Here is a 23,632-nt window from a genome sequence, read left to right on the forward strand (position 1 = left end):
CCAGCACTCAGGGGCTCTCCCAGCCTCCTATCTGACCCTCTGAGCAGCACAAGGCATGCGCAACCTTGGAAAAACTACAGCAGCCACAGCAAAATTTGAAGAAACTATAACATGACCAACTTTTCACTGGAAAACCAGGTCGCGCATCCCTTGGGAAGACCACTGGTTTCCAGGGCTAGGGCACGGACAGAGGCCCCGGGGGTCTTGGGGCACCAGGAAGCCAGGATATGTGCAGAGAATGGGGCCAGGGCTCCCAGACGTGAGTGCTCTGCTCTACAGAATAAAATGAGAGCCCAGGAATCTGACATGAACAGCTAGGAAAGATCCTTAAGTAGGGGAGGGAAGCTGGTCCTACAGGCAGGATGCAGACCAAGGAGTGCAGAGGGAAGGAGGGATTGTCTTTACTCAGGTCAGCGTATAACCAACACCTCACGCTGCTTCAGGCAAGAGTCATCGTGAACACCACCCTGGTGTCCTCACATGGTGTCCAAGCCTCCCCCAACAAGATACTGGCTAATGACACAGAGGGAATTGGTCTTGCGTCTGCAGAGATGGCAGATGGCACCTGGAACAGTGGAACAGGCAGTCCCGTGGAGAGGTGACCGCGTGTGGCATGTGGGTGGGACACAGCTGCTGCCTACACCCAGAGGTTCTACCCGGACTGAGAAAATGCCCGACAGACCCACACGAGGTAGAGGGCATGAAAGAACTGGTCACTGTTCTCCCACAGTGTCAGGGGCACGAAACACAGGTGTGGAGCAGGGGCCAGCCTGGAGGGGACAGAAGGGACCTAATGACCTCCCCCAACTCCTGCCCCGGTCAGAGAGCGGACTCCAGGGCAGACACCGCAATGTGAAGGAGCCCCACAGACCGGCACACACTCCCATACATGCTCAGGCACCTGTCAGACAGGAGCAGGGGCCCCGGCCAGCACAGGCCAGGGGGACAGCAAACACGGCTCTATCACAACTCTCAACAGAGGTTCAAAAGAACAGAATAAAACAAAGCGCACGGTGTCCAAATGCAAGGGAAGCCAGCGTGACCTTGGCGAGTGGAGGCCACAGTGGGGCACAGGGTGCACCTGCGTGTGGAAGGGATGGCACCGGGCAGCTAGCGGCACCTTCCAGAGGCCACCGAGATGGGGTAGGAGTGCTGTGCATGCAAGTTTCATTTCCTGTGAGAAGAAATGCATAGTATCGGGTGGCCATTCGGGCGTGCCCCGCACCCACAGGGGATACCAAGGCCCCCCTGAGATGCCTGAAACCACAGACGGTACCAAACCCTACAGATGCCGTCAACCCCTGAACAATATGGTCTGAACAGCACAAGCCCACTTACAGGGGACTTTTCATCCATAAACACAGGACAGCACTGGAAATGTCTCTTCCTTACAATTTTAGTAGCATTTCCTTTTCTCCAGCTTACTTGATTGCAAAAACACAGCCCGCGAGACATGGGAACACACAGACGGGTGTTCCCGAACGGTTCATGCCATCGGTAACACTTGCAGACACCAGGAGTTCATCAGCAGGCAAGTTTTGGGGGGGTTCCTAAGTTCTACATGGATTTTCGACCCCTCAACCCCTGTATTGTTCAAGGGCTAACTGTACTATGTTTTCTCCTACGCATGCGTATCTGTGATGAAGTTAATTCACACATTGCCACAGCAAGAGATTAACAAGAATAACAATATGGGGTGCCTGGGTGGCTCAGTGGGTTGAGCCTCTGCCTTCGGCTCAGGTCATGATCTCAGGGTCCTGGGATCAAGCCCCACATTGGGCTCTCTGCTCAGCAGGGAACCTGCTTCCCCTTCTCTCTCTTCCTGCCTCTCTGCCCACTTGTGATCTCTCTCTCTCTGTCAAATAAATAAACAAAATATTTTTTTAAAAAAAGAATAACAATATACTAGCACAAGGGTAATGTATACCCTTGTGCTACAAGTGTGAGTGTGGTCTCTCTCTCTCTCTCTCTCTCTTTCAAAATGTCCTGCACTCACCCTTCTTCTTGTGACAACGTGAGGTAATAAAGTGCCCACATTTTATCATGAGGGGCGTCCGGGGGGCTCGGTCGGTTGAGCAGCTGACTCCTGGTTTCAGCTCAGATCATGATCTCAGGGTCTGATATCGAGCTGCATGGGGCTCCACGCTTAGCCGAGGGTCTGCGCCAGTGTCTCTTTCTCTGCCCTCCCCCCCCACTCTCTAAAAAATGTAAAAAATAAGAACTAATGTAGTTGCCCATGTGAGATGGAGAAAGAGCATGACATGGGTGTCGTGACCTAGTGTCAGGCTACCGTTGACCTTCTGGCCACAGTCAGGAGGAGGATCACCACCCTCTGGACCGCGCTGACAGTGAGCGATTGAAACCACGAAGACAAAGCCACAGCTCGGGGGACCACTGGGTATTCACTGAAATCTGAGTGTAGTAGCTTCCTGGGGCTGCCGGGAACTGGAGGCCAGAGATGCGAAGTCGAGATACGGGCAGGGTTGGCTCCTCTGGGCACCCCACAGGAGACGGGTTCCCTGTCTCTCCCCCAGCTCCTGGTTGTGGTCAGTAATGCCTGGTGCCCTCGGCTTGCAGCTGCCCCACATGTTCCCATGGCCCTCTTCCTGTCTGTCCTGTACCCACATCCCTTCTTTTAAGGACACCCCAACTCCAAAGTAGTAGGTGGCCTCACCTTAATTTATATCTTAGTTATATCTGCAAAGACCTAGTTCTAAATAAGGTTATATGCACAGGTCCTATTGAATCTTTCTTTTGGGGGACACAATTCAATCCACAACGCCATGCCAGTTCCTCATGGAACCATCAGGATAGAACGTCATGGTCACAAAGCCTAGCACACAGTCACAGCAGAGACAGCCAGAGATGGAGCCACTCAGGACAGTGCCCTGGCCCTGAGGGAATGCACGGCCTGCAGCAAAGGCAAGAGACAAGCAAAACAAAGCCAGGTGGGGGCAGGTGCAAGTAGTAGGGCAGCCGGTGTGGGGGCTCAGAGAAGAAAGCCAAGACTGAGACTGAGCAGGTGCCGCTAGGAAACGGGCAAAGCCAGGACTCTGGGCACCGATCCCAGACACAGGCAGGCCAGAAGCTGGGGACCAGGTGAGAAGACCAGTCGGCCCCAGGGACAGAGAGGTGAAAGGTGGGGGATGGGGACTCCGCAGGAGCCACCAGGAGGACTGACAGAGGATGTGTGTCTGGGCTCACGGGCACCTCTGGGAGCACAAACTACCAGACCTCTCCTATAGCTCCTGAACACGAACCAGTCCTATGTGACCCGACCCGCCCAAGCCCGGGATGCCCTCTTCCCCTAACCAACACAGTGAGGGCCAGAGTCTCCCCACCTTCCACCTCCAAACCTCCCAGAACAGCTGTCTGAACACTCTATCGAGCCACCACGGACACTATCAAGTCCCCATAAATAGCACTCCTGGCTGAGCTTGCACAGAGAGAGTCGCTCCCCAAAGTTAACAACCTGCCTTTTCTCACATGCCATGTCCCTGCCCAATACAAACTCCTCCCCAGAAGAATAAAACTCAAAAAACAACTCAGCCCTTCCATACCTCCGGCCTCCACTCAGGTGAGGGGGGGCCACCCCCCGGCCCGGAACTGCACTGATCTGGCAGCTTTCAGTGTGGGGGGTTGCCTGGGGGGGTGCCCACAACCCGTCCCCCCCCCAGATGCCTGCGGGGCTCACAGGGTTTTGTTTTTCCCCAAGTCAGGGGTCAGAAAACTCGCAGGAGCACATGGGGCGGGGTCTTCCTAATAGGATTTGCTGGTGTCACTGTGGAGGGCTGCCCACCCACATCCCCTGGTCTGTTTCTAGACCAGCTGGTGGTTGGACGCAGGACGCCGAGGCTGACCCTCCCTTGCCTTCAGTCTCTGCGGCTCTGCTGCTACTGACTGGCTTCCAGGAGTGGCCCCCGACCTCATGTTGCAAGCCTTCCAGGGACATGCTTTATCTCAAAAGCCCTGGGAGTGTGCCCACCGAGGACCCACAAGGACCTACCGCATCTGTATGAGTTGCCTGTGCCAGCCTCCCCTGGCTCCCTGGCCTCTGCGGCTACCCAGCCCCAGCTTCTCCGCTCCCTGCACTGGACCATCTCTCTCCCTCAGTCCTCTCTGCCCATCCTGGCTTCTGCTTTCAGGCTGGTGGCTTCCTCCATGCCTGTCATCTCTGCCTTCCAGCTCATGCTGAGAGGGGCTCTGCATGACCTGGTCTCACGGCAGAGGGATGACCAGGGCCATGCCCCCTCAGAAGGCCAGCAGCAGCAGGCTGTCCCACACAGAAACTTGCAGAATAAAGGAATCTACAGGCCGCATGGGGGCTTAGTCTGATGAGCGTCCAATTCTTGGATTCGGCTCAGGTTATGGCCTCAGGGCCTTGAAGTCAAACCCTAAGTCCGGCTCTGTGCTCAGCAGGGAGTCAGCTTGACTCTCCTTCTGCCCCTCGGCCGCTGGTGTTTACACTCTCTCTCCCTCCAATAAATATATCTAGTAAAATCTTTAACAATATGTATAAAATAAGCAAACCCAGGAGCTTGCATTGACAGCCAGACGCCAGAGCCCCAGGAGCCTGGTGTGTGGATCCAGCTGGATCCACATGCAGCCTCTCAGCCTCCCGAGTCCCAGGCAGAGGACTGGCTGGCCCGCAACCTGGAGCCCTGCCTTGGCCGTGAGTCAGACCCCTGAGCTCAAATCTGGGTCCTGGACAAGACAGGCCAGCTTCTCCATGCTGCTTTCTGGAGCATGAACCGGGAGAACAGCTCTAAGTTCCCAGTCAGTGTGCTGTGCCCAGAGCTTGCCACACAGCACACGCTCAGTGAGTGTCCTCAGTCACAGGAAGCGTCCCCAGGAATGAAAGGCCAGAGCCAGGCCCTATTCCCAGCCCAGAACCACCAAGTGCCCAAGGTGGTTTCCACAGAAAACCATAGGAAGTAGGCCCACCAACACTGTGAGACAGAGCACATTCCAGACTCCAGGAGTACCATGTGGACTCCCCACCACACAGCTCATGCAGGACAACCAAGTCCAGGTCTCGGACTGTCCTTCAAGGAGCACCCAGGCAACCACATGGTCTGGCTGGACATTCGTTATGAACCAGCCCTCAGTACCGTGCGGGTCTGAGCACGTGACTGCAGATTCTTTGGCACAGCTCCCACAAGAAGGCCGACTTCAACTTCCCCTTCAACGGGACTTCTGAGATTTGGGTGGGAGAAGCCCTCCCACCTCCCGGCTCTTGCAGGATGCGTCCCAAGGCTGCTGCACTCATGGAGACCAAGAGCCCCAGGGGCCCCGCTGCTCAAGCCTTCCCAGCCCAGGTACTGGAGGCAAAGAGGGGGATGCCCGCAAGGAGACGCTCGGGCCCCAGCCAGCACTGAACCAACCTGCACAAGCCCCCTTTCCCCCAGCAAAGACAGTCAGACCAGCTGTTGAGAATTCTGGACCTCTGAGCCTGTGAGCAACAGTAAGTGGTTCCCGTTGTTTGAAGCCACCACTTCTGGAGGCTCCATTAATGCTGCCACACAACTAACAAAGCCAGACGGGGCCAAACACCCCTCTGGTGTGCAGGAGGCAGGCCTCAGCACTATTCCTGCAACACACAGAGGCTGGGGACCAAGGGGAAGGGGCCACGTCCTTACATGCACACTCCTGGGTACAAGCCACAAGGGATAGCCACAAGCAGACCACCAAAATCACTCAACTGTTTTCCTTTGGTGAAGCCTGGGGTCCAGCTCCACTGGAGGGGTCCGTACCTTTCCTAACAGGGCACGCTTAGGGGCCATACTCAGTAGCTCCTGGAAAACCCTAAGGCAAAGCCCTGTGCTGGCCCCACAAAACTGGTGCTACTGAAACACATGACATCTTTTTGAAGAGACTTCAAAACAAAAAGACCAGCATCACCCATCCTGATGAACCAATAGCTAATATTAACACCTGCAACTAGATAGTTTGGAGAGCCACACGTGAGGTTTAAAGGTGCAAAGAAGGGGTACCTGGGAGGTTCAGTCAGTTGGGTGTTGGGCTCCTGGCTTTGGCTCAGGTCAGGATCTCAGGGTCCTGAAGTCAAGCCCTGCCTCGGGATCCTCACCAAGCATGCAGTCTGCTTGGGCTTCTCTCTCTCCCTCTCCGGCCCGCTCCCCATTGCTTGCACTCCCTCTCTCTCTCTCTCCCCCTCAAATAAATAAATAGGTGCAACAAAACCACGTCCACAAGTCAACAAAGAAGACTCACATTGTAAACTAGATCATCTTTGTTCCCCCAACTACTATGGGGAAAGTATAGCACACTGAAGAAAAACAAACTTCATTCTGAGAGGAGGGACGTATGGCGGGCTCTGGTGGGCGGGAAGGAAGCCTGACTTCAGCCCTGCTGGGCTCCCCCAAGCAGGAGACTGCACGTCCCTGGGCCTATCTTCCTACACTGAAAACAGTAAAGACTCACACACTTCATGAGGCCACAAGGAATCAAATACCATAACATACATGAATATGCCCAGGTCCCTGGGACACGTTTAAAATGGTGGCCACTCGTAACAGAGGCTCAAAAGATTGTGAGTCAACTTTCCTTCGAGAAACATTACTGCAGAAAAAGCCAAAGGGATTTCTATAAAAATTTCAACTTGCTTTTTTAAAAAAAAACGTTTGAGGGCCCTTGGGTGGCTCTGTCAGTTGGGCAACTGCCTTTGGGGGGGGTGGTTGTGATCCTGGGGTCCTGGGATCCAGCACCATGTGGGGCTCCCTACTGAGTGGGGAGTCTGCTTCTCCCTCTCCTGCTGCTGCTCCCCCCAACTTGTGCTTGCTCTCTCCTGGGCTCTCTCTCAAATAAATAAATAAAATCGTTCACAAAAATAAAATAACTTTTTTAAAAGTTTGTTTCGGGGTGCCTGGATGGCTCAGTGGGTTGAAGCCTCTGCCTTCAGCTCAGGTCATGATCCCAGGGTTCTGGGATGGAGCCCCGCATTGGGCTCTCTGCTCAGCGGGGAGCCTGCTTCCTCCTCTCTGTCTCTGCGTACCTCTCTGCCTACTTGTCTGTCAAATAAGTAAACGTTTACAAAATAATAAAAAAAAAAAAAATGATAACTTTGGTGTTTCCTCCATCCGATACTTGCAGGAGCCATCCCAACGGCTCTCTTTTCTAAGGCCCGCGCACTCAACCTCAGTCGAGAGAACCCCGGGCAGAATGTTAGGACAGCCCATTGACACCGCTCGCTCCCACCGCCATCGTGGCACCCTCCAGGGGTCACCCCAGAGCCCAACAGAGGGCCCGAGCCGCACAACCGCGGGGCAGGCTCAGGTGCCAGGGCCCAGCCACGAAGAGCCGGACGAGGGGCTGCAGGTGGGGCTGCCTCCGTGAACCGTGGTCGGACCCCGCACCCACGGACGCAGCTGAGGGAGAAGCCAGGGCGTCTATATGTCCACTCTCCTGCTCCTCCACCGACCGGACGCGCAATCCCGGACCTGCTCCCCTGGGGACACGCCGACCCGCGCGGCGCGGGAGCGCTGGGGCAGCGGCAGAATCTACGCTGAGTCCAGCGTCGTTCACGGAGCCCACGGCCCGATGAACCCCCGTCCGCAGCTCGCAGCGCTCGGAGACCGCCCTGCAGCCGGCTCCAAATGAGCCACAAAGGGCACCGTGGAGCCCGCGAGCCCGGCCCTAACCCCGGCAGAAGCGCCGCACCCGCCGAAGCCGCGAAAGTCCGGCCTCCCCCGGACCCGCCGGCTGTCCGGCCCGGCCGCCCGGCAGCCCGCTCCCGCCACGGGACAACAGTCGCGCGCCGGAGAACAGAGCCCCCGCTGACACGGCCCCTGCAGCCGGCGTGGCCGGGACACCCCAAGCTGAGTCCCGAGCTCCGCGGCGCCCGCCCGCCGCGCCCCCCAAGTCCAGCCGCGAAAGCGCTCATGCGCGCGCCGACAGACACGGGGACTGTCCGGCCCCAGTTCCCGCGCGGCCCCGTGCGGTGCGCGCGCACGGGGCGCGCGGGCACGCGCACCCAGTCGGGGCATCACGGGCCGACGCCGGGCGGCGTACCTGAGGGCGGCCGAGCGGCCGCGGCCACGGCTGGACCGGCGGAGCGCGGGAGGCGCGGGCCCCGCAGGCCGCGTCCCTCCAGCGAGGATCCGGGCGCCTCAGCAGCGTCGGAACACAACCACGGCTTGCGCCCCGCCCCCTCCGGCCCCGCTCATTGGCCGCCGCGGCCGCTGCGGCCGCCGCCGCGCCCGTCAACCAGCCCTCGCCGAGCCTTCCCCTCAGCGGCGCCGCGCGCACGGGGGCGGGCCCTGCGCCGGTGCGTGGGCGCGGCCTCTCGGCGTCCCGCCCGCAACTCCGCCCACCGTCGGCCCTGTCGGGAGCGCGCATCCACGGCGGGCTACCGGAGGGCGCGTGCGCCGCCTGACCCCCCGACCCCCAGCCGGAGCTCCGCCCACCGCGCACTCTGGCTTGCAGGGGAAGTGACGTCCTGGTACCTCGCGGTAAAAGCTGGCAGAGGCCGTGACCTACGGATTCGGCGGGAGTGGGGGTGCCTGGCCACTGCTGGCGTGAAGGGTCATTTAGGGTCCCCACTCCCGGGCCGTACGCCGGGCTGGTCGGGCATGCAGGCGGTGACCTTGGCAGGGGCGGCTGCGGCCGGCCTGCGACCCGCTGTGTGACCTTGGGCAAGGCGCTTGTCCTCTCGGGTCTCCCTCCAGATTGGCCGGGTGTGTCCGGCAGGGCGGTGGAAGCCGGCTGCGCGCGCCGGTGCCCGAGGACCGTGGTGGTCCAGGGCTCCTCCCGGGCAGGGAGAGTGGAGGCCAGCCCCCGGCCCTCCTGAGCACGGCCTCCCGCTGTGACCGGACCTCCGGGGTGGGGATTGGTCCCTGTCCCTGCCACGCGCGTTCCTGGGGGGCTGCTCTACACTCTGGGCCTGGAGAGGTCATTGGGGACCATGTGGCCCGGCGCTCTGCAATGGGAGGTCCTGAGCTTTGCCGGGGGAAGTGAGAGGGGTTAGATGTGTGCTCACGGCGGCCTGGGGATAGGGCATGAAGTGGGGAGGAGGCCTATTTTTAGGTAGGAAAGGGAGTGGCACTTAGGAAGACACCAGAGGATGGGACAGCAGGGTAGGGTAAGGCGAGGTTTCAGGGATGCGGCTCCCAGGCACCAGGCGGGGCCCCCCTAAGGTCTGAGGAGGACTCTGGAGCCAAGCCAGCTGTGGCCAGGACTGGAGGGAAGGATGCAGCCTGTGGCAGTCTGGATGAGCAGGAGTCCCTGCGGGTCTGGTGCAGGAACCCAGCCAGCCACACATGGGCATGAGGGCAGGTGCTCAGGTCATTTCCACAGGCAGACCCCCAAAGCCACAGAAGTCTTTACTGCCATCCCTCTAGGCCCTCCAAGAGTCCATCCATACTAGCCAAGACGAGTGGCTCTGTGATCCAGGCTGGAGCAGGACCTGATACCTGGGAGCACCTGTTCCAGGAAAGGGGAGCTGGGTTTTCTTTCCTAGCCTACCTGAACCAGTGACAGCCTCAAGTCACCAAGGGCACCTTTGTGCTTATCAAAAGGCTTGTGACTGGTAAATTTTATCCACTTGCCTCTCTCAGCCTTGATTGGGACAGTTCCTGAAGGCTTCCAGTGGAAGAGATACCGTCTGCCACATTACAGTAACGTCTTTGATCAAGCTGGTTGTGAGATGGTGTGAGATCATTCCAAACCCTCCTGCAGCCAGAGGTGAAGCTTCAGGGACAGAATAGCAGACCAGAGGTCACCACTGGGGCTCAGTGCTCACATGTGGGAGGGTCAGACCAGGAGACCCAAGTTTCTTGTCCAGCACGATGGAATGTGTTCCAGCCTGCCATGGCTTTGTGTCGGGCTCGGCCCATGTTGGCTGGGAGCCCAGTTACCACAGTGTCATCTGTCAGGCCCATGCTGTGCCTCAGCCAGGGGGAGGGATTCAAATTGTCCCCATGTTACAGACAAGTAAGCGGAGCTTAGAGTAAAGGGAAGTCAGAAAAAAAAGTGAAACTTGAGGTCAAAGAACACAATATCAATCTGTCTTTAGACCAATGCTACCATAAGATGCGATTTTTGTTTTGTTTTGTTTTTTGGAGGAAGGGCCCTTGAATAATGCGGGCCTGAAGCAGGGAGACCAGAGGTACTACAGCTCCCCTCACCCCTGGGGGCTTCCTGGAACACATTTTTGCCACGATCCGTGGCTACAGCCATCACCCAGCCTAGAAACTAGAGTGCTTACAGTTTTGCAGAGTGGACAGAATCTGGACCACGAGCTCCCAGCGAGCAAGGCTCTAGGAATGAACCCACACTCAGCACTCTGCAGCGGGCCGTTAACCCAGCTCCTTGCTGCCTGCCTCTGCCCCTGGTCGGGGAGAAGCTGAGATGTCACTGGCAGACCCTACTGAGGGGAGGCTGTTGACATTCTCCAGGGAGATAAACGTCCTTATGTTTTCATTTTACATGGTTTAGTAGTTCTCTCCATGCTTAAGGGAGTCAACTCGCTTGACCTTTGACATAGGAATTAAAAGCCCCATTTGAAAAGAGGAAGCCAGGGCCCTGCAGGCTGGGGTCATAGCCCTCAGAACGATGGTGTGGGGCCACAGCCCCTGTGTGCAGCTCCCTCCACACAGCCTGCACACCCTGCTGCCACAAGGACAGTTCCTACAGTCCCCCTTGCTCCCTTCCCTCAACCTTCAATGCGTCCTGGCATTCAGTTGCCAGCCCCCACAGGGAAAATGGTCCCCCCACTGCTCACCAGCCCTCACTGGGGAACACAAGCAGACCCACTGAGGCCTCACTAGGCAAAGGGAGAGATGGCCCAGCCTGCCAGTGGCCATCATCTGACTCCACAACCGGCCAAAACTGCCAAGGCCATGACTCAGCAGGAAGCAAGAGTCCGGTCACTTAGCTTTGCTGCACGGGATAGAGGGAGGTGCAAATGGGGACATGAGGCCGAGTATGCTTTCAAGTGACTTGCCCTGTCTTATCCCAGAAGGAGCCACAATACAGTATTTTCAGCCATTCGTTCAGTGTGCTGACCATAGGTGTTCACTTGGCAACTCCATGTTATTTCAGCTTCCTTGCAGGACACATCAGAGCCTTTAATGTGCTGATGTCACTGGACAGTTCTTTTTTGTTTTGTTTTGTTTTTAATTAATTTATTTTCAGAAAAACAGTATTCATTATTTTTTCACCACACCCAGTGCTCCATGCAATCCATGCCCTCTATAATACCCACCACCTGGTACCCCAACCTCCCACCCCCCCGCCACTTCAAACCCCTCAGATTGTTTTTCAGAGTCCATAGTCTCTCATGGTTCACCTCCCCTTCCGATTTACCCCAACTCCCTTCTCCTCTCTAACTCCCCATGTCCTCCATGCTATTTGTTATGCTCCACAAATAAGTGAAACCATATGATAATTGACTCTCTCTGCTTGACTTATTTCACTCAGCATAATCTCTTCCAGTCCCGTCCATGTTGCTACAAAAGTTGGGTATTCATCCTTTCTGATGGAGGCATAATACTCCATAGTGTATATGGACCACATCTTCCTTATCCATTCGTCCGTTGAAGGGCATCTTGGTTCTTTCCACAGTTTGGCAACCGTGGCCATTGCTGCTATAAACATTGGGGTACAGATGGCCCTTCTTTTCATGACATCTGTATCTTTGGGGTAAATACCCAGGAGTGCAATTGCAGGGTCATAGGGAAGTTCTATTTTTAATTTCTTGAGGAATATCCACACTGTTCTCCAAAGAGGCTGCACCAACTTGCATTCCCACCAACAGTGGAAGAGGGTCCCCTTTCTCCACATCCTCTCCAACACATGTTGTTTCCTGTTTTGTTAATTTTGGCCATTTGGTGTAAGGTGATATCTCAATGTGGTTTTAATTTGAATCTCCCTGAGGGCTAGTGATGAACATTTTTTCATGTGTCTGATAGCCATTTGTATGTCTTGATTGGAGAAGTGTCTGTTCATATCTTCTGCCCATTTTTTGATATGTTTGCCTGTTTCGTGTGTGTTGAGTTTGAGGAGTTCATTATAGATCCTGGATATCAACCTTTTGTCTGTACTGTCATTTGCAAATATCTTCTCCCATTCCGTGGGTTGCCTCTTTGTTTTTTTGACTGTTTCCTTTGCTGTGCAGAAGCTTTTGATTTTGATGGAGTCCCAAAAGTTTATTTTCGCTTTTGTTTCCTTTGCCTTTGGAGACATATCTTGAAAGAAGTTGCTGTGGCTGATATCGAAGAGATTACTGCCTATATTCTCCTCTAGGATTCTGATGGATTCCTGTCTCACGTTGAGGTCTTTTATCCATTTTGAGTTTATCTTTGTGTATGGTGTAAGAGAATGGTCGAGTTTCATTCTTCTACATATAGCTGTCCAGTTTTCCCAGCACCATTTATTGAAGAGACTTTTTTCCACTGTATATTTTTTCCTGTTTTGTCTAAGATTAATTGACCATAGAGTTGAGGGTCCATATCTGGGCTCTCTACTCTGTTCCACTGGTCTATGTGTCTGTTTTTATGCCAGTACCATGCTGTCTTGGTGATCACAGCTTTGTAATAAAGCTTGAAATCAGGTAACGTGATGCCCCCAGTTTTATTTTTGCTTTTCAACATTTCCTTAGCGATTCGGGGTCTCTTCTGATTCCATACAGATTTTTGGATTATTTGCTCCAGCTCTTTGAAGAATACCGGTGGAATTTTGATCGGAATGGCATTAAAAGTATAGATTGCTCTAGGCAGTATAGACATTTTAACAATGTTTATTCTTCCGATCCAAGAGCATGGAATGGTTTTCCGTCTTTTTGTGTCTTCTTCAATTTCTTTCATGAGTGTTCTGTAGTTCCTCGAGTACAGATCCTTTACCTCTTTGGTTAGGTTTATTCCCAGGTATCTTATGGTTCTTGGTGCTATAGTAAATGGAATTGATTCTCTAATTTCCCTTTCTGTATTTTCATTGTTGTCACTGGACAGTTCTAAGGAGATGTGGAATGCTGCTTTGTCAGAGTTGAGTGAAATTCTGATCCTAGAGCATCTCTCAGGCTAGACTTTGAAGGAAGCTTTTTATAAATGCCACCAGGGTGGGGAGAGGGCGGTGCACTAAACTAAACAGTTTTCTGACAGGAGAGCTCATGACTCAGGAGCTGAGTGCCAATCTGGGATGCCCTGTCCCGCCCTCGCTCCATTGCTGTCCCCAGGAATCACGGGAGCAGCTGGCAGTATCCACAGTAATTCCTCTGCCATGCATGCAGCCACGTCCCCTGGCCAGAGTGTCCTTGCATCCAGTCAGTCCTAGGTGTGCTCGTTTCCCATTTTACAGATGAGAAAACTGGGGCCCAGAGGAGGGGTCAGAAACCAGCACCAGCCTGGCAACCACTGGGGTGGCCAAGAGAGCATATGTCTGGACCGAGCAAGGGCTCAGCCATGACTCCAGGGCACCGTGCATGCCCCACACCCTGTGCAGATCCTGGGATTCACTCCCGGGCCTGCCACACTCAGAGTTCTGGGCTCTGGGCCATTTCTATGACCTTGGTTCACATAATGTGTCCTGTGTTCTGGAAAGAAGTAGGCACAGTATCTGAGGAATCGGGATGGGGACTATGGGATGATCCTCTGGGGAAAGGCTCTTCTCCAGAGCAGGGGTGCACAGGCTGGGCTGAGAGAAGGACCATCACCCGGCACAGGTAATGAAAGCAGGGGCTGCCAGGAAACAGCAGGAGTCATTATGTGGTCTGGATGCCCAGCAGGGAGCCCTCAGGACAGGAGCCAGACAAAGGCCCTGAGGCAGGTGAAGCTCAGGGCTCAAGGGCTCGGAGTGGAAGGGGCGGCAGGGGCAGAGCAGCTTTTTGTGAAGGGCAATCGGGTCTCCAAACACCTGCTATTGGCAAGCAGCACACCCACAGGGCTGGGTCTGTGCCCCTCCCCACACCCACAACTGCAGGGTCCTGGCAGGGACAAAGAGCCCACTGCCCTGTAGCGGTGCTGTGATACCCTGGGGGGAGGGGGCCCAGCTGCAAACCTCACCTCACACAGCCCCAGAGGGCTCACTGGTCACACACCCACACATGGGAACCATCCCAGAACACACACAGATGCATGTGCATCAAGTAAAAGGCTAGAAAAAGAGACCCCCACATTAACTCCAGTCAAAAGAGTGTTGCAGGCACGGCCCTCGCTCCACAGCGAGACGGGGAGATGGGGAGGAGCTGGGTGGGAGGGGGTGCCACTCTGCTCAGATCACTGTGGGGCTTGGATTTGGGGGGGCCATAGGGCGTAGGGCTCAGACACAGAGGCACACAGGAGCCAAGGCCCCTCAGGCAGCTGCAAGAACTCCCAGTGCCACCCCCGTGAAATGTTCCTCAGAGGACAGAACCAGCCGACTTCACCAGTGTTGGGAGCAGAGCTGTTGTTTGAATGTCCATGTCCTTGACACCCAACCTGGGTGGTTTTGCTCTTCGCATTAAAGAGGCCTGAAGTAACTGGTTTGTTTCTTTTTATCTTCCTGCAGGCTTTTTCAGAAGTGCCTTTTTTTTTTTTAAAAAACAAATCCATAGGGCTCTTGCCTTGATTCTGTTCCGCCATCAGCTTTGGTGAGCTTGCCCGGTCTGCCTGCCTCACAAACGTGCTTGCCATTGTGAATTTTCTTCATCTCTGTAAATAGCTTGTCTGTGCTTCTCCCTAAGGACATCTTACTTTCTCACCCTGTGAGCAAAAATTGTTTACCATGGGGGGACAAAGGCTGGCGTGGGTATATCAGGGAGAGTTACCCGGCAGTAAGAAAGACATTTTCTAAGGAGAAGAGGGTCATTTCTTCAGAAAGATGCAAGGACCCTGGGGCGCCTGAGTGGCTCAGTGGGTTAAAACCCCTGCCTTCAGCTCAGGTCATGATCCCAGGGTCCTGGAATTGAGCCCCGCATCAGGATCGCTGCTCAGCAGGGAGTCTGCTTCCCCATCTCTCTCTGTCTGCCTCTCTGTCTACTTGTGGTCTGTCAAATAAATAAACAAAATCTTAAAAAAAAAAAAAAAAAAAAAAGGATGCAAGGACCCTAACAGCTGAGTTCACAAATACGTGAAGAAGCCAAAAGAACTAAGGGGAGGAAGAGGCAGACCCACAACTACATGTGGAGGTTTCAGCTCTCCTCTCGGCCTGTAGACAGTGGCTCGCAGAGCGAGGAATCTGGAAACTCAGGAAGGATGCCTCGAATGTGAACACCACTACCCACCAGTTCCAGCTCATCCACAGTGGAATGCATTCTGCAGCGCGCCTGGAACATTCTCCACGAGCAGCTGCGTGCCCAGTTACCATCTGCTGAACACACCTGCAAGGACAGAAATCCTACAGAGCACATCCCATGACTACAACAGAATTAAACAAGAAGTCAGTAACAGAAATATAGTCAAAAATACACAAAAGGTTGGGGTGCCTGGGTGGCTCAGTGGGTTAAGCCTCTGCCTTAGGCTCAGGTCATGATCTCAGGGTCCTGGGATCGAGCCCCGCATCAGGCTCTGTGCTTAGCAGGGAGCCTCCTTCCCCGCCGGCTGCCTGCCTCTCTGCCTACTTATGATCTCTCTCTGTGTCAAATAAATAAAATCTTTAAAAAAAAATACACAAAAGGCACAAATCATAAAGTTTTTAAAAACTGACAAATTGAACTTTATCAACATTGAAAATATTTGCTCTTCAAGAAACACTGCTTTAGGGGCGCCTGGGTGGCTCAGTGGGTTAAGCCGCTGCCTTCGGCTCAGGTCATGATCTCAGGGTCCTGGGATCGAGTCCCGCATCGGGCTCTCTGCTCAGCAGGGAGCCTGCTTCCCTCTCTCTCTGCCTGCCTCTCCATCTACTTGTGATTTCTCTCTGTCAAATAAATAAAATCTTTAAAAAAAGAAAAAAAAAAAAAAAGAAACACTGCTTTAAAAACAAAGAGGTGGCCACAAGGAACAGAACAGAGGTTCTTCAAAACCCTAAAAACAGAATTACCATATGACCCAGCAACTGCACCTCTGGGGATATACACACTAAAGAACTGAAGATTGGGTCTTTTTTTTTTTTTAATATTTTATTTATTTATTTGACAGAGAGAGATCACAAGTAGGCAGAGAGGCAGGCAGAGAGAGAGAGGAGGAAGCAGGCTCCCTGCCGAGCAGAGAGCCCGATGCGGGACTCGATCCCAGGACCCTAAGATCATGACCTGAGCCGAAGGCAGCGGCTTAACCCACTGAGCCACCCAGGCGCCCCTTTTTTTTTTTTTCTAAAGATTTTATTTATTTATTTGACAGTGTCTGGCTTATTTCACCAAGCACAGAATTACCATATGAACGTGGTTCTGCCTTTCCCAGGATGTCCCACAGTTGGACGCTCACTCATTTTTTGATATTTACGTAGTAAAGAAATGATGCAGCTTTTTCACCTCTGGCTTCTATTTGTTTGCTTTCTGATAACTGAATTAGGAACAGGAGGCACAGGGCATTGGCCTCAGGGACAGATGTGTATCAGACCCTGGGAAGAAGGTCTGCAGTGAGTCCTAGATCCCACAGCTCAACTTCCACCAGCTCACCTTTCTCTGCCTCGGGCTCAGGGTTCCAGAGTCCTCCAGTCACCCACTGCCTCTGCTTGCCTTCCGCTGGGCCAGTTTGGTGGATTCAGCTGTGCCAAGGCAGAGGAAGGAAAGGGGTGGTGGTGGCCCCTCCAGCCAGACCCAAGGCCATCTTCCTCAAAAACTTTTTATTTAAATTCATTCTCCTTGCTTTGGATGGTCTCCTTTTCTCATCCCAAAAGTTATACATACTTTTTCCAAAATCATCTTCTAAAGTTTTGTTTACATTTATATCCATAACACATGAGAGTCTTCCGAGGGCTGGCCGACCCCCTGGGGGTCGTGTACCACTCCCACTTGCACCCCTCGTGTAGGGCAGGCACTTCCATCACCTCCATTCTCCTTATCTGCACCCAGTGGCTTTTCCTGCTGGCCTGGTACCTGGCAAACAAGCAGTGTGGGCCAGCCAGAGGGCTCGGCCAGTGCCCCCAGGCCTGACATGGGACCAGACCGGCATTCAGCAGACAGCAAGCAGGCGGGGGAGGCCACCAGCCTGCAGTGTCCTGAGCAGCAGGGACAGGGGATGCAGGCAATAGTGGCCAAGGAAGGAGCCAGCCTGCACAGTGCATGCCCCATTCTTTTGAGTATACTAGAAGCCACTGAACTGTGCACTTTAAATGAGCAAACTATATAGTATGTGCGTGATAGCTCAAAGCTATTTATCACAAGGCTCCCCAGAAAGTGCTCACAACCCCTGACATGCCCCTGGTTCGCTAGGTCGCCGTCAGCCTGACTTGAAAATCCTCACTTCCTTGCCTTTAAAAATTGCTGGATAGGGCACCCGGGTGGCTCAGTTGGTCTGTCTTCGGTTCAGGTCATGATCCTCAGGTCCCGAGATGGAGTCCCACACTGGGCTCTCTGCTCAGCGGGGAGCCTGCTCCTCCCTCTGACACTCCCTTGTCTTGGTGCTCTCACACTGGCTCACCCTCTCTCAAATTAAAGAAAAAAAAAATCTTAAAAAGGAAGAGAAAAAAAAAGAGAAAACATCATGCAATAAATTTTTTTTTAAATAAAAAAGATAAAAATAAAAACTGCTGGAGCCCCGAGGCGACTGCCCCAACACTGCCTGTGTCTGTACTTGATGTCCCCTCAGTGACTTGGAGCCACAGAGGTGCCCAAGGCCTGGATGTGGCTGCTGTGTCCTCTGGCAAAGCCAACAGTCTCCTTCCTCTTGACTTCCTGCTGGTGGCGGACTGATCCAGGGCCTGGATCCGACTCCACTCTGACCACACGAGTCACACCACCGATGCTGGCAGACAAGGTCAGGGGCGGCAGGGATGCCAGGCGCTGCCACTCACTGTGAGGTCCAAGCGGCCACTGACACCTGGTGCGGTTGAGCTGTGCATGCGGATGTGCCCTTATTCCAGTAGCTGTGTCTGCACTTATCTACTAAAATCCTGGCGTGGCACTGCCCCACATGGGGACCCTGTGAGGAGGTGCGGGAGGGACGGGAAAGCGTCCCCACACTGAGAAGGCTCTTGAAGACCAGGAGGCAAGCCAGTCCAGGCCGTCTCAGGTTCATGCAGGGTAACAGAGAGGACCCCATGCAGAGGACGATCCACAGCCGCTGTGGTTCTTCTCTGAAAGTCCCCAATTTCGTAGAGCACCAGGGACACACAGAGGAGCAGTGCAGATCAACTCAGCACCAGACCTTTAAGCAGATCTCACAGCCCCACCTGCGCAGCAGGAGGGGTAAGGCTGTTCTCTCAAGCAGATTGACAGGAGGCAGAAGCATGCCTCCAAGCCTCTTGGCCTTGGCGGCACGTCTGAGTACATCTGTCAGTCTCTAAGGGGCCCAGAACACATCATTCCAGTGGACAAGGCAGAGGGCCAGAGAGGGAGTGGGTATTGTCAGTAAGCCTGCCGGCCCCATGGCACAGCTCATTCAGGTCAGACCAGACACACTGTCCCCTCCACTCTCCAGTGGCTCTCAACATCTCCCGAAAGTGGCCCATTTCATGCTTTTTCCAAAATAGCATTATCAAGTTGTGAATGTAAAACATTTTCATGGGTTTTCATCTGTTACATTTCTTGTCCCCACTGAAGATCAAACTGTCCCAGCTTTGGCCAGCAAGGAGGTCTCTCCAGGTCACTGCCAAGTCCTCTGGGTGTGACCCTCCCAGACATTCCTCGCCCAGGCTCATCACGAACATCCCAACACCTTGGACTGGCCATTCTGTCAAGAGGTGACTAACGGGATTTCAAGATCACAGTATGAGGGCAAAGGATGGTCACTGTTTCTAAAGCTTCTCAGCAGCAAGAGCATGAGGGCAGGTAAAGATGATACAGATTAGATACGGATATTAAGTATAAAGTATAGATTACAGATAAGATTCAGACCAAATGCTCAGCTACAGATGGATGTGCACGATACCCACAGAATTCCTGCTGGCCGCTGATCTGCCCTCCACTTCTGTCATTCTCCCTTCCCATCCAGTCTGTACAAGGACCCATGCAGTACACAGCCTCTTGGACTGGAGGATTCCTTCAGACTCGCTGGGGCTGGGCGTCTGCACAGCTCACCCCTCTCTACTGCTGAATCAGACTCTGCGGTCTGGCAGCTGCTCACCCGCCGACTTTGGCTGACCCTGGACCACACAGCTCTTCTGGAAGCTCTTCACCGGGTGCAAGTATGTGTCCTTTGTCCCACACAGAGGATACAGTATCTGGGTACCAAGGCTAGCACCCACAATGTGATCACTACAAACACAAGCCTTGTGTCTGCCCGTCCTCCCCTGCCCTTTTTTTTTTTTCATGATTTTGTCAGAGAGGGAGGGCACGCACACACAAACAGGGGCAGCGGCAGGCAGAGGGATGCCCCTCTCCACGTCAGCAGCAGCCCGAGCCTGCAGCAGCACCACCACAATCACTGCAAAAATTGTTTCCTGATCTTGTTGGCCATCAGAGCTCATTTTCCAGCAGATTCCTCAGGAAGGGCTCCCAGGAGCAGGTTGTTTGGAGTTCTCCCATGTGGGTAACAATGCCCTGTGCCCTTTATACGTGCAAGTTGTGTTTTCTGGGCATAAATTCCTCGATGCACATTTTCACTCTTCCCATCTTGTAAACATGCTACCACTTGCCATCTCCTAGGATAAAATACTTCTGTCAATAAGTCTGATAATCTACTGCTTTTCCGTAGGTTGTTTTTTTTAATAAGATGTCCAAATGAGGGACGCCTGGGTGGCTCAGCTGGTTAAGCAGCTGCCTTCGGCTCAGGTCATGATCCCAGCGTCCTGGGATTGAGTCCTGCATCCGGCTCCTTGCTTGGCAGGGAGCCTGCTTCTCCCTCTGCCTCTGCCTGCCATTCTGTCTGCCTGTGCTTGCTCTCTCGCCCTCTCTCTCTGATAAATAAATAAAATCTTAAAAAAAAAATGTCCAAATAAATTTTCTTTTTCTTTCAAGTCCAGTAATTTTGCTAGAACATGTCTTGGCATTGGTCATTCTGGGTCAATGTGTTCAGAAATGCGGTGTGCTTTCAACGTGTGGTTACAAATCTTTTGTACTTCAGAGAAGTCTCTGTGAATGGTCCTTTCCCTGTAGGATAAGGTCTTGCAAAATAAGAGTACACTCTCACACCCACTACAGCAAAGGCGACAGCACCCGTCCCTGTGGGGATCCCGCCTGCGCAGCACACCAGTTTCCTGTTCGCCTGTCCAAGGGCATCTGGGTTGTCTCCAGTTTGGGGAAGCTCCGATCACAAGCCCAGTGAACATTCAGGTACGGGTTTTTGTGTGAATGTGTGTTTTCCCTCTGGGATTAAAGTCTGGAACACAAGTACAGGGCTTATGGGGGCTGCATGTTCGGTTTTTAAGAAGTAGTCAAGCTTGTCTCCAGAGTGGTGGACCTCCCACCAGCGCTGCAGGAGGCCTCCAGACCCCCCACCTGGTTCTCAGCAGCACTCAGTGTCCGCACTGGTGTATGCCAGCCACTTGGACAAGCAGGAGCGTCCAGGGACAGTCCCCTCCTCCAGCTCCTCTGCCATGCCCCCTTCACACCCTCTGGCTCCCTTTCTTTAATTTTTTTAAAGGTTATTTATATATTCAAGAGAAAACGAGTGAGGAGAGGGAGAGGCAGACTCCCCGCTGAGCATGGAGCCCAACACAGGGCTCGATCCCAGGACCCTGAGATCACTACCAAAAGGATGTTTCATTGATGGAGCCACCCAGACATCCCCTTTCACTCACTTTTCAACTGGAGTTATTTTGAATTTTGAGACTTTTGATATATTCTGGATACAGGTCCTGTGAGGTGTGTCGTTTACAAAGGTTTTTCTCCTCCTGTGCATTTTGTCTTTCCATCCTCCTAACAAGCTCCTTCACAGAACAAAAGCTTTTACCTATGACAAGGTCTGTTTCAGTAATGCTTCCTTTCACAGATCATGCTTTTGGGGTCAAGACTAAGAACTGTGCAGTGATTTTCTACCAGTGTTACACTTTACATTTAAGTCTGTGGCCCATTCTAAGTTCACTTCTGTACAACAATAAGGTTGCGGTTGTGGCCCACGGTCATGGATGCCCAACCATCCAAGAGCGCCCCTGCCATAGGCTGACTTCTAAAGTGGCTCCAGCAATCCCCACCCAGTTTCACACTCCTGGCTGATCCCCTCTCCTTGGGTGTCAGCTGGCCGGCAACCAGGTGTTCAGCAACAGAAGTGACAGGTCATCCCTTCCGAAACTGAGCTACACCACCCTTCCATCCGGCTGGCTCCCTCCCTGCTTGCCTGTTCTACACTAGCTGCTATATGGAGAAGCCACCCGCTGAGGAACAGAGGGCAATCCATGGCCAGTATCTGTGAGTGTGGCTGGACATGGGTCCTTCCCCAGTCAAGCCTTCAGATGGGACCCCAGCCCCAGCCAACTTCTCCACTACAGTCGTGTGAGAGCCCAAAAGAGAGGACCCCACTAAGCCACAGAAACAGAGAGAATATCTTTTTTTTTTTTTTTTTTTTGAGAATATCCTTCTTATGAGCCACTAAGTTTGGGGGAAACCTGTTGTGCATCGAGAGAGAACTCGTACAGCCTCATCTCGCCTGCCTGCGTCAACCACAGGCCCAAGGAGAGGCCCAATTCTGCCCAAGGATAGGAAAAAAGTTCCTCTGGAAACTAAAATTCTGGGGCACCTGCGTGGCTCAGTCAGTTAAGCAGTTGCCTTCAGCTCAGGTCATGATCCCAAGGTCCTGGGATCAAATCCCACATCAGGCTCCCTGCTCAGTGGAGAGCCTGCTTTTCCCTCTCCCTCTGCCTGCTGCTCTGCCTACTTGTGCTATCTCTCTGTCAAATAAATGAAATCTTAAAAAAAAGAAAAAGAAACTAAAATTCTGCCTTTTACCCAGAGTGCATGCCAAGGACACGAAAAGCTGTCACACTGGAAAGCACTCTCAGAATCACCTTCAGAGCCACATGGGGACATACCACATGCCCCACACATGGCGTGGCACAGACTTGAGGGAGCAGCACACACCTGACTGAGCCCTGGGACCCCTCCCCAGGCACACCCACCCACATCTCAGCCTCCATGAAATGGCTAGGACACCTCTGTCATTGGCTTCCTGCTTCCCAAGGGCCGGTTATTCTGCCCGAAGACCATCCCTGCCCTGAGTGGTGGTGAAGGATGAAGCGCCGTGCAGCACTGTGCAGGGCTGTGGTGATGCAGTACATGGGTCTCCTGGCAACCACGGCTGCTCACGTGGCACTCAGGGTCTCCCTGAACTCCCGACATCCTACGGGGTAGATATTATTATCCTGCTCTTAGAGACAGGACAGGTCTGCATCCCACTGTCCACACTCAGCGGCCCCTAATGCGCATGCGGCCAGGCAGAGAGCTGAGGACACCTACAGTTGGTGCCTTTGTTGGAAATCCAGTCATCCAGGTCCTTAGTGCGGATTTTTGGAGACTTGGGTTCGTATGCTGCACAGAGGGAATCATTTTTCTGGAAAACAACATGCATCTTTAAAATGTGAGTTTTACAAAGTGGCATAAGGTCCAAGTAAAGCCTACACACTGGAAAGCAAAGGAAACAGTGACAGTAAAGCAAAGAACACATGTCTACACACACGCATGCACACAAACAGAAAAAACATATTAGAACCACCCTTAAATAAAATAAGCAGAACTGATGATCAAAAAGGCACACTTCCTCCCACTCGCCAGCCCAGTTCAAAGACGACTGCTCACCTGTTATCATGCAAGTGATAGCACCGTGATGGGACTTTGCCTACATGGAATAAAAAGACCTCTGTTAAACAGAAAAGCCACCCACATGATCCAGAAAGCCAAAAGTGCAGGGTTTTGGTTCAGGCAGAGACCGTTGACTCACCTGAGGATCCACTGATGTCTTCCTACAAAGGGAGAGGTTCCTGATAGAGCAGGAAGAAACAAGAGCGGCTTTCTAACACACGAAAAAAAGTTGGGGGACACAGGCTGACAATCCTGATAAGCTGACCATGTCTACACATGGGGAGATACGAAAATGAATCACCAATGGAAGCGAGATAGCAATCAGCCTGAAAGTGTGAAGAATTAATCATGCAGGACAAACTTTAGTTCTGACACTTCTTCATTTGATGTACAAGAGCCAAGAATAAAGAGGACTGGATCCTAGCCTATTGGTTATTTGTAACACTCATATAGAAAATACTAGATTATGCTAACGGCATCAAAAGGCAAGAACTGAAGTCTGAAGATTGATTTCCTTGTTGTTTAAAAGCATTCCAAGAATTTAAATATGAAGCTAAAAGCCAGAATGATTCCTCTAGAACCTAAATCAGATCTCACATTTGCTACTGCCCACCTCATTCAGCCTAAGTCTACGTGTGTAACACCCCTGCTCCAGCCAACCCAGCCTCTTCACCCTCGTTTAAGACCACTCCAGTCCACCCTTTGGCCACAGGTTAGAGACAAGCCCCTCAAGGCCTCCAAGTCTCATCCTACAACACCAGCCCCAAGACCAGAATCTATCCCCCAAGAAGGACTCTTCTGGTGTGGACATCATCTCAGTCTGAAGACCTGTGAGCTAGAGACATTGTGCCTGCTCTAACCCCAGACCCC

General features: G+C 53.2%; 1 protein-coding gene across 5 annotated transcripts in view; it reads right to left on the reverse strand.

The window, feature by feature from the left end:
• FAM53A (family with sequence similarity 53 member A) overlaps positions 1-8,825 on the reverse strand; it is a 31,328-nt gene extending 22,503 nt beyond the window's left edge. Inside the window, exon 1 of one of the 5 annotated variants that reach the window (XM_032333568.1) lies at positions 8,463-8,825. The gene's annotated coding sequence lies outside the window, so the exon portion shown is untranslated. Of the gene's footprint in view, positions 1-5,993; positions 6,016-8,028; positions 8,173-8,462 lie in introns of those variants that run through there. The other 4 variants (XM_032333565.1, XM_032333564.1, XM_032333566.1 and 1 more) reach the window with 4 other exon arrangements.
• Positions 8,826-23,632: the final 14,807 nt, after the last annotated feature.

This window comes from Mustela erminea, chromosome 2, assembly GCF_009829155.1.
Source record: "Mustela erminea isolate mMusErm1 chromosome 2, mMusErm1.Pri, whole genome shotgun sequence".
Lineage (NCBI taxonomy): Eukaryota > Metazoa > Chordata > Mammalia > Carnivora > Mustelidae > Mustela > Mustela erminea.